This window comes from Taeniopygia guttata, chromosome 13 (genome assembly GCF_048771995.1).
Source record: "Taeniopygia guttata chromosome 13, bTaeGut7.mat, whole genome shotgun sequence".
NCBI classification, from domain to species: Eukaryota; Metazoa; Chordata; class Aves; order Passeriformes; family Estrildidae; genus Taeniopygia; species Taeniopygia guttata.
Genome location: NC_133038.1, coordinates 14,379,875 through 14,390,822, shown reverse-complemented (window position 1 = coordinate 14,390,822; position 10,948 = coordinate 14,379,875).

Sequence of the window (10,948 nt, the reverse complement as noted above, 5' to 3'; positions counted from 1 at the left end):
GAATTAATAGAGCATAACTTTCTAACATTTTTTTTTCCACAAAAGAAAACCTTAGTAATTTGTACCTTTTAAGCAGTTATTAAACTTTTGATCTGTTCTGCAAGATTAATATATTTTTGTACTTACTGTTCTACTTGATGTGACATCCCTAACAAAAGCCACTGCACATAAACATGTGATGGCAGATTCTCCCTTTAGTGAAACATCAAATAATGCAAGGTTAAATTCAAGCAACAGACTGTAAGTGGATGCAAGGATAACATGGATGCAAGGATAACAATCCTATTTGGAGCAACTGAAACAAAAATAGATGTCCTAAGAAAAAAAGGGACTTGGAAATTAAGCAGTCTAAAATGTGACAGAGGGAGCCAATAAAACACTACTACTATCAAAAATGATGCTACTTCTACTTTCCTATCAAAATTGGAGTCTAGCTTTTATCAATAGAAATGGGATTCAAAATTAAATGCAAAATGGTCTAGACAGGAAAGAATACCAAGTGGATTAAAATAGGGACAGGAAATGAGACAATCCTGTTCTAATCCTGATTCTGCTGCATTCACTGTGTGATTAACCACTCCAAATACCCACAGCTAAACCCCCTTGTTTTAAAATAAGGATAACGGTGACTTAATTAACCAAGCCATATAACTGCACTGACAGGGAGTGAGTACATCTCAGAAAAAATAAAATACTTTGTAAATTCTAAGTATTAGCATGGTTACTTCACTCTCATAGCCTGCTAAATTCTAAGAGTTAAAATAGCTGCTGCTTCCCCCTTTGGTTCCATAGTCATCTATGATACCTAGTGTTTAATACACGAACTATTTCCGCAAACTCCATAATATTTTCCTCAGCTTAGAATTTCCATTTATGCTTTAAAGCAGAGTTAGGAACTTAGATGCAAAGTAGCTAATTTGTTATTTAAATAATCCATTATCCCCAGACCTGTTCTCTTCCCCTTGCTGAAATGGCAATCACTAGGACAGTTTTACAGACCATATCCACAACATGTGAACAGAGAATTCAGGCATGGGTTGCTAACAAGCTGTTAGTAATTTGTCAGGTGGAGTGACCAGCTTGCCAGAGTGCTGCAGGACTGTTCCTTGGTGTTACAATATCCAGTTCTGACACACACCAGGATTCCTTAGCTTTGAAGCTGGATTTCCCTTTAGGAGGCTGTAAGAACATTGAATGACAAGGTTGTTATGTCCAGTGATTGTGGTAAATATGACTTTATGGAAACAAATACTTTAGTCCTACTTATCCATGACAAGACTGTCACTTTTCACATTTCTTTGCAGCTTCAGTTATATTTAGTCCCTAGCTTGCTACTGTAACCATAAATTTACTCTTAGGAACTTTTCCCCTGCTTCTGACCTCAACAACAACCACTGCCCTTTAGAGATTCTACAAATACAGTAGCTAGTGAAGTGTGGATGTTTCCTAAGTGTGGAGTTTTTATACTTTAGTTTATTGACATTTTGCATCAGAACTCTTAATTAAACCTGTGCACTGCTGCCCCTGCATAAAATGGAAATCCATATTCTGTGAGTCTTCTCTACCAGCAGGCAAGAATTCCACATAAGTAAAGGATTAATTGCAGTAAGTAAATGTGTTGGTGGGTTATTTTTTCCTCTGAGGAGGAGGCTTTTTGCTTTTATCTGGATAAAAAGTGATGACTTTAAAAAGCCCTCTTGGTCTTTCCCTGCTAATTGCTCAGGGTAACATATGAGCTGACAAATGTTGTACTGTGCCCGAGATGCCAAATTCCTCACCTGGTGAGAAGTGCTGATTACTGCCCCTCACTTTGGCACAACTGACCCAGGCTTCACCACAAGAAAAACTTACTAGAGCATTAGAGTGTGGTTTGTTTGTTTGTTATTTGTTTTTACATGTTCTTGCTCTTCATTATTTAAGAACACTTAAAGCTGCACAACTTAAAGCCATGTTGTGCAGCTTTGTGAAAACACAAGTTCAAGTCTATCCAGATTTTTCAGCAAGTGGATATGAAAATGTTCTGGGTTTTTTTGAGATGGAACACTTTCACCTTCCATTAAACAGAAACCAGAATATGAATATGTTTTAATTAATACCACGAATACCAAGAGCAGGAATACCAATAATACCCGAATTGTTCTGCAAGGAACTTGAGTAGCTCAGTAATTACAGCAACAGATTGAGGGCCATGACTGTTTCTAATCCTCTCTGAACTATTAGACACTGACCTCATCCAAATCACTCCATCTCACTATTTCAGTCATCTTAGCCAAACACATCTTTACTTAGCATTTTCCTGACCAGTCTGACCTTAAATAGCCTTCTGTGACCGCATGTGATCAGTGCAAAATCTGTCAAGTAGGTGTGGGAGTTACAAAAGCAAACTCTCAGTTTGGAACTTTCTTATTAAACCTTTCCATTACTTTTATTTAGATCGGTTGACAGGAGCCTCACAATGAGCTTCCTGGTTTATGTTATTGAGGAACCCACTTATGAAAATATACTTTCTTCAGCATGTAATATATTCTTAAAAGAAAGTGTAAAATTTGATGCATCTTTAATATTTTCCAAATACCCAGGGTCAAAGTCACAATTGCAAGATGTTGCTAAAACAAACAAAATAACAATGCAAGTTCTTCTGATAACCTCAGGGAATTGATTTTTTTGTTGGTTCGTATCTGGTAACTTGAGGGATCAGTCAATCCCAGAACAAGGTTGCCAAATCCACATGCAATAGAAGCCAGAGTGTAGGGTGACTCAAAGTTATTTTAACTTTTCTTTTAGCAGTATCTCAAAAAGGCACTTGAACTTCACACCCAGCATAAATGCAGCTATCCAATATTACCACAGCTGTCACTCAGAACCCACACTTCCTTTTTCCTTATATTTTGAGTTTCTTTGACACAAGCTCACATTCAATTTGTTGCACTGATAAGCAGCTAATTCAGCGTTTAAATGCTGCTCTCCTCTGGCAGCAACATCAAATGAATACATAAAAGCCACATTTTGTGACATAAAAATATTCACATAGTCACCATCGCTTTTAATTGCACAAGCATGAACTAACCCAAACAATTACCATTCTCTGAAACTGCAGTTTATGTGCGGGGTTTTTACGTGCCCGCTCATAGCGGAGCTCTCTAATGCAGTCACTTACACACCCGGAGCTGCCTTTGCCGCAGGTTTTTATTCCAGGTTTTTATTCCAGGTTTTTATTCCAGGTTTTTATTCCCGGCAATGCCGAGGCGCCGCGGGGCTGCCGCGGTCTGCAGCCCCACCTGGCGGCCGTCCCGCGCCATTGCGGCTCCCCCGGCCGGAGCCGAGCACGAGGAGCCCAAACCAGCAAACATTAACGGGAAAAATCCTCTCGTCAACTAATACAGCTTCCTTCAACTAATACAGCTTCCTTCGGAGCAAAGATATTGTTCAAATTAATTGGCATGGCTGCAATTCCCCCCCCTACCCCGCTAAACAGTCTGACAAAGGGATTGTCTTGAATTTTAATTGAATTAAATTTCATCCAGATCATCAGTTGCATTGGTGGCGATAATTTTAGCACAGTCACTCTGGATTTCTAATCAAATTGAGTAAAAAAGTTTAATCAGCTTTGCCAGCTGAAGGTCATTTGCTATTTCACCATCAATAGCTTTCACCTGGAGCTCGTTTCAGGCCTGCTATAAAAGAGCCTGACTTCCCTTAAAAATGTGATAGTTTAGGTGTGCTGTCCTGGTGGCTATGAAAAATAAGGTAACTTTTAAAAAAAATATTTCTTTTGTGAAAATCTGTGTTGTTTATTGGTGCAAGATGTTTGAAGCTACAGACTTTTTCTTGCTTTAGCTTTTCTTAAGCACCATTTTAAAATGTGGGATGGTCTAACTCTGTTGGAGTTTTTGTAAACCTCTATTCCATTGATTTTCTTTCTCTCTTATGTAACTTTAAAAATCCTACTTTTTGATATATGCATGCTTACAACAATAAAGAAAAATTCAAAACAAAAAGTGAATGTATTAAGTTAAAAGAACTGTAGTTCACTGCAAGAATATTCAACAGCTTAAGAAGTGTATTTTACTTTTGAGGTCAGCTTTTACTGGAAGACAGCATTATGAAATGCTTAAGTTAAGGTTATTTTAAGTTATCTGTATCTTATGTTGTTTATAACTCTGGTTTTATTAATTATGGGGTTTATATTCCTAGCTTAACTTAGACCCTCTAGAAACAGTTTTATATAGAAATGCATGAAAAATCATCAATTATGCTTCAGTGTCTGTTACTCTACAGAAACTAAAAGATTTAGTTGCTATCTTGTTTTTTTAAATGTTACTCTGTTGTGGAGACTATTAATTGTAAGTTGTGATAAGAGAGTAATGTATTGAATTGTAGTATTTTAGTGTTGTCTCTGTTCCAGAATTTCTGTTTTTAGACTGCTTTTAACAATAATTTTTTGTTTAGGCAAAACTCTTGATCTTTTCACCCCAAACCCTATCCTACTCCATCTCTCTTAAAGGGTGAACTTAAATTCTTTATTACCTAAACCTGGGGGATGCTTTCTTATTTTTGAGGCAGCTTGGCTCATGCTGCTTGGGGTAAGTAGTTCTGCTCTGACTGTAAAATGTCATGAGGCCACCTAAATCAGGTAGGAATTGATGCTTTAGAAGCTAGATGAGCTAAGAGTATCTGATATCTCTCAGATAAAGAAGTAGCAGATGTAGAGTTTGATGGTTTCAGGGATATTTCAGTCCTGTGGGCACCAGTTTTCTCTCCAGCTGCCTGCTTCCCTGCCAGTCTTCAACTGCATCTTCACCCACAGCACTGGCCATTTTCATTCTGGGACTGCTGGGCTGAAATGACCTGACCTGTTAAGTCTCATTACAAAGCAGATAGATTTTTCCAAAGCTTCTGGAAAGCGTTTGTTAAAAATCAAACAACCCTCCAGCCTTTTTGTAGTAGTTTGGATATTTTTTCCTTAGTGTAATTGTTTTCCCCTTATACTTACTTTTGAATTCAAAATAAAAGCAATGAAGTGAACATGATTGAGTAAAATGGGGCAATTTGGAGAGATGAAACAGAAGGGTCTAATCACTTAAATATGTTCCTTATTTTTTCTATTTGCTTAGCATAGTAAAACATTCCGACATTGAGAATCCCAGATTGATTTTCTATGTAATTATACTAATTAATAGATTTACTGGCAGATCAACAGCTTAGAGCCTAGCTTTAATTCTAAGCACAATTGCCTTTTATTTGGCTGTTAAATATTCATGCTGTATCTCAAAATATAAAACTATTTCATCTCAAGTGTAAGGTCTCACAGAATGCCTCAGTGAAGATGGCCTGGAACCATATTTACTGCTTTGTGTCTGTGATTTTGGTGCTTAATAATAGAATTGATCTGTTTCTACAGACAAATTGTGCTATTGGATGACCTAAAATATGTGCTCCAAAAATCTTCCCAGCCAAGGAGCTTACTGTGGTATTTGGTGAGAAGCAGTGTGTCAAACTTTGCAGAGTCTTGCTTTAGCCAAACTTGGCCTGAATAATCTATTCAGACTTGGTTAGATTCACCTGAAGCTTTTAGGTTTAAAAGTACCTCGTGAGCAAACTATTATCTCTCTATACCAATCCTGCTAGGATATTGAGTTGCACACATATTCTTGTTTAAGTCTTAACTTGGGTAAACTAAAACATGCCAGTGTGAATTTGAGCAAATTCTCATAGAACATCTCAGCAGCAATGGCTTGTAGATATTTCCTTAAATTAAGGAGAAATGTGAATGGTTCTAAGCACTAAAACACTCTTCTTCAAATATTGCTTCTAAGGATTGACTCAGAATTAGGAGAGCAGCAAAATAACCACGTTGTTCAGCACTTGGGGCTGATTTTGAGTGGACTGAGCCTACCCCATTTTAGAATGGCTTAAGATAAATTGCTGGGGTGCTACTTTCTGCTAGTTAATTCAGTGTGAAGGGAAGCAGCTCTTGCTAGATTCTTGCTAATGATGAGTAAGGTGAAAGAGTAGTTCAAGCATAAATGAGTGTAGTGGAAAAATGAAGTGACAATGTAGGCATTTACCTGGGTTCTTCCATACTCCTTAGAAATGATGGTGTACTCTGGATAGTTGGGCAATAATGTTGTCAAAAGGTTATTTTCGACTTTATTTTATTGCATTCTTATTGCTTTTGTTATACTTTTCTTTTGGGTAGTACCAAATTTAAAAACCCCACATTTTTATGTGTTTTGAAGCTATTTGTTGAACTTCTTAATAGTCTTGGCAAACCCTAAATGTGGTAAGAGTCCTGTAATAGGCACTGCAGCCTTTCTCACCTGGTCAAAACAGAGCACTGAAGGTGCCTTTCCAAGGGTAACTAAAAGCAGCACAGTGAAAAGCTTTTGGCTATTAGAGCAAATAGCCAATACAGATCAGTAGCAGCAATTAGTATTCCCACACTAAATATGCATCTAAACCCTGAACTACAGATTAGGATGCTTATGCATGTCTTCATTAAATAATTGTTTATTCATGATCGTAGCAATGAGAACACAGTTAACTTCTGTCAGGCATTTGAGGTTGAATTCTCTTTATATTTTAATTGTTAACAGATTTTTTCACACTGATTATATCAAAGAGTAGTAATATTAAAATTACAATAAGCCTTTTTTTTTCCCTTGTGGTATGCAGAATGCCTTTGTAGTCTCAGGATCTGTTTTAAATTGTGTGTGCTGATTTGAGCAGCTGGGATCTGGCATTTGTGTAAATTATCATGTTTAGATGAGTAATAGGAGTTCAGAAATACTTCTGAGAGGGGCAATTTTAAAGTACATTGTTGATTTAAGTAGCCAACCATGGGATGACACTGTCCTTATCCAAGTGACAAGGTCAGATTTTCTTTGATACTGTGATAAATGTTGGCAATAACTGATCTTGACTTCTCGTAGACATGGCTTCATATTGGAAGGGGTTATGAAAAAGGATTAAGGTGAATAACAGCAGGCAGGGTATTTTCACTGGTAAAATAGCAGAGACCTGCTCTATGATCTGATGTGTCCAATGCAGGGAACTTGGGTAGGAGAGAGCAGGATGGATTCCTACAGGAAGGCTGCCTGCTGGGCTGGGCCTTGCCTGTCCCCATTTCTTATGAGTAATCTAAAATTAGAATACAAGTTCCACTGGGCTTCAGTGTCTCATCAAAACTTTTTATTGTTAGCATGGATTTTTATATCTGCTGATTATGAGATTTACATTAATAATATTTAGTCATTATAGTTGTAGTCCCTTCTAATACCTTGGTATTTGTTGGTTTTGGGGAATTGTTTAGATTAGGTATTTCTAATGTAGGTGTGTGCTTTGCCTTTAGACTTAATTTATTGTATTTTATTATTCAGGGCTGAGAGGGGGTAAGACTGTTCTGCCTGTCTAGCTCTGCACTAACCAGTTTTCAGTAACTTCAGAGGGAAATTCTTCTAATAAAGATTTTCATAGAGACTTATGTGAATAAAATTCAGTTATGTTTCTTTTCAAAAAGACATGAGTTTAAAAAAAATCCTATTAGTTCATACAAAAAAATTGCTAGCTGAATTCTTACTGCAGTTTAAATGCTGCTGAAATCATGAAGAAAGCATTGAATGTACCATTTTTTGCTCCACAGTACATCATCTGTCCAAGATGGTGAGACAGGTGTGCTTTCCCCAAGTAACTGCAGTTCAGTGTGGCTTGGACCTCAGGCTGAAGGCTGTGTTTGTCTCTTGTGCTGTGAGAATGTTTTCCCTTTCTGCTATGAAAATATGGCAGGGTGGATGAGAAGTGTTACTTTTCTTGTATCAATTCAATTGTATATTTAATTTCTCAGTCAACTTTCGATCATGCTGCAACTGAAGGGTTTGGCTGTTGGTGTTGGCTCTTTCCTGTTCCTTTCTGGTTGCCCCTTCAATAATTTTAGTGAGAAATTTCTGTAGCTCCTCAGTGACTTAATTTACCACTAACCATGATTAGCTTTAATCATGATACAGGGTGTTCTGTGTAACTGGAACAATTCCTTGCTGATTGAATGACTGATTATTAAGATAATGGGGTTTTTTTATCACATTTTTCTAAGCTTTACTTCACTGATATATCATTTCCCACAAGTCATTTAATCAAGTCTAAGTCACAATACTGGGCAGATAGTGTTTTTTCATAGTAAATTATATACCACATAAAGTTATTGGACATTTTTCCCTTGCATTTTATATTCTAATGATGTTTTAAGTGAATTCAGGCTTCAACAATAGCAGCTCAGAGATTTTGAGAGTTCTGATATGTAAATATTTTATGTGAGCTGAGTAATGCTTTGTTTCGTGTTCAGAGTTCACATGTGTAATCAGACAATAGCTTATCTGCTATTGACTTGTTCCAAAATCTATTCACAGTCTAATCTGATCTTTTCTGATCTGCCTTGGAGTTGCAAGAGTATATGGAAAAGAGGAGGGAGAAGAAAGAAAAAGTACCTCTTGTATAATAACACAAACAATTGCTACTTTTGCTGTTGTCTTGCAAAGAGTGTTGGATAGTAAAGCTGACTTTGACAGGAATTAAAGCCTTTCTGTTGCCTTGAGGTCTGTTGAGTGATGTAAAGTATTATTTTTTATTTGTATAATTAATTAGAAGGCAAGGTTATCAAAATTGAAGGTGTAAAACTTTAATCTTTACAGAGAGCTGGGCCTTTAGTATCCATATCTTGTGAACTTTAACTGCAGCTGGTTTTTTTTAGAGATTTGCTTGATCCTAAAGTGTTGTTTCATGAAGTATCATAGCCTTGTGACAAAAGTTAGACAAAAATGGGTTTTATTTGGCATTACCACAAAGGCTCTTCCCAAAAGTTGTTATTATACAAAAAGTACAGGGTACTTCTGATATTGGGATTTCATTGGTGTGTGAGGGTGCTTCCAAGAGGTACATCTAAAAAAGACTTATTTGTACCAAGCAGTGACAGCTGCTGGAATTGGGAATTTAAGTCTCCATTGCTTCTTTGGCTTTCTGTGGCAGTAAATGCTGTGCTGTGCACTGGCTTTAAAAGTAAAAACTAATTAAACCCTGATGTAAAAGAAGAGTCATCAATTGCCAGGTTTAGGGGAAGAGATGATTCATTTGGCTGCTTCCAGTGCCTAGCCTGGAAGCTGCTCATCAGAAAACTCCCATCACTTCTTGGGGGGAAAGTGTGCAAATCCTGTAATTAATTACAGCAGACACTCATTACCTAATGTCTTCTGCTGAGGCTGGTTTTTACACACTTAGCAAATTTTAACATTAAGATTTTAACTCTTGAGGAGTAGATTGTGTACAGTTGACAAGATGAATTTGCTTAAGCAATTCACTCTGTAGACATTGTGATCTTGGAGTATTGCAATGCCTTATCTAGGTAGATGCTGTTCCCTTTTTAGCTTTGACTACAAGATTTTCAAAACTTGCATCTGAGTATTAAAGCCCTTTTGGAAATTCTATGCATTTCCATCTAAATCTCTGCTCTGCTCTTCCAGTTTACTATTTGAAACATATTGATACTTATTATCTGCAAGAAATTTGGGGGCTGAAGGAACAGACACACCCATGAAGGTTCTTTATACTGAAATTTCTAACAGAAGAATTTGGTCTAGGGATTTATTTATTATTTCAGATGCTTTTGCACTAGACTTGGAGTTATATCTCCCTGCTATTGCCATAATTCTGGAAGATGGACAGGTTAATCTGAGCTTTCTGAATTCAACATATCTGATCTATATGAATATTAAATGGTAATTTACTGTCTTGTGCTTACTCTTAATTCAGTGTATTCTTATGGTTTCAAGGTTTTCTACTGCTGCTCATAAGCTGGACAGGTAATGAAAAGTATAATTAGACTTTAAAAATCAGAAATTTTTCAGTGCAAAATATGAAACTTTAAAAAATTAAAATCTATGAACATTGTGTTGTATATATGAAGTTAGCAAAGATTTTAGCTCTAGTTCAGTATATTAGAAACCCAAACTAGAAAAATTACTCTGCTTAGAGCTGGCTTGAATTGTGGGAGATGGATGCCTCTGGAAATGCAGTGATCAGATCTGTGCTCTGCTGAGCATTTCTTTGTTTCCTGTAGTGAGGATAGGATACATCTACACTTCCACTGGAATACTTCCATGAAGTTGGTATTGGGTAGATTATTCTCACTTCTGTCTTCCTGTACTGCACAAGTACACTATCAACCAGAAGAAGAACAGATTATCTTGCTCTTAGATAGTACTTAGGCCCTACCTTTAATTTAACAGCTGCCCAGATCTTAGGTCATGTATAAAAAGTAATTTTTTTCCTTTAATTTTTAGCAGAAGCAGTTTTGGCAGTTGCTTCCCAGTTTGAGGAAGCAAGCCCAAATGAAGGCTTTTCCTTAGGCAAACTTTTCATGTGCTGGGTGCAGCAGGAAGACTGATCCCCTGAGTCAGTTGTTTACCACAAGTTTTCCTTTATGGGAGAGCACTTGTGCTGACTCCTTACGCACCTTTGTAATGATAGCTACTTATTCCTGCTTTTCCTCCAGGGGAGTAGGATGAAATGAGCTATAGTTTTAGGCAGAAAACTGGCAAAAGTTTATGCAATTAATGCTCCTTCCAACAGAATATGAATTAGAATGAATTGGAACACATTGGGTTTAATCTTCTTGGCTGACATCTTCAAACAAATGAAGTGTTTGAGACAGTTACATGTCGAGCACCTGCCTCTCCTCAGGACACATGAAGATCTCAGCCTTTAGTACAGTCACATCCTGATGGAAGATGGTTGCCAGACAATTGCTTGTTTGCTGATTTTTAAATTTTTTTTAGCCCATTAAGTGCAGCTAATATCCAGCACAGGACTGGTGTTGTCTCTTAGAGCTGCCTCCTCCTCTGTCTCTGCATGTAGTCATCTTGCTTCTGGATTTGCAGGTGAGTAAAGCATGTTAAAAAGT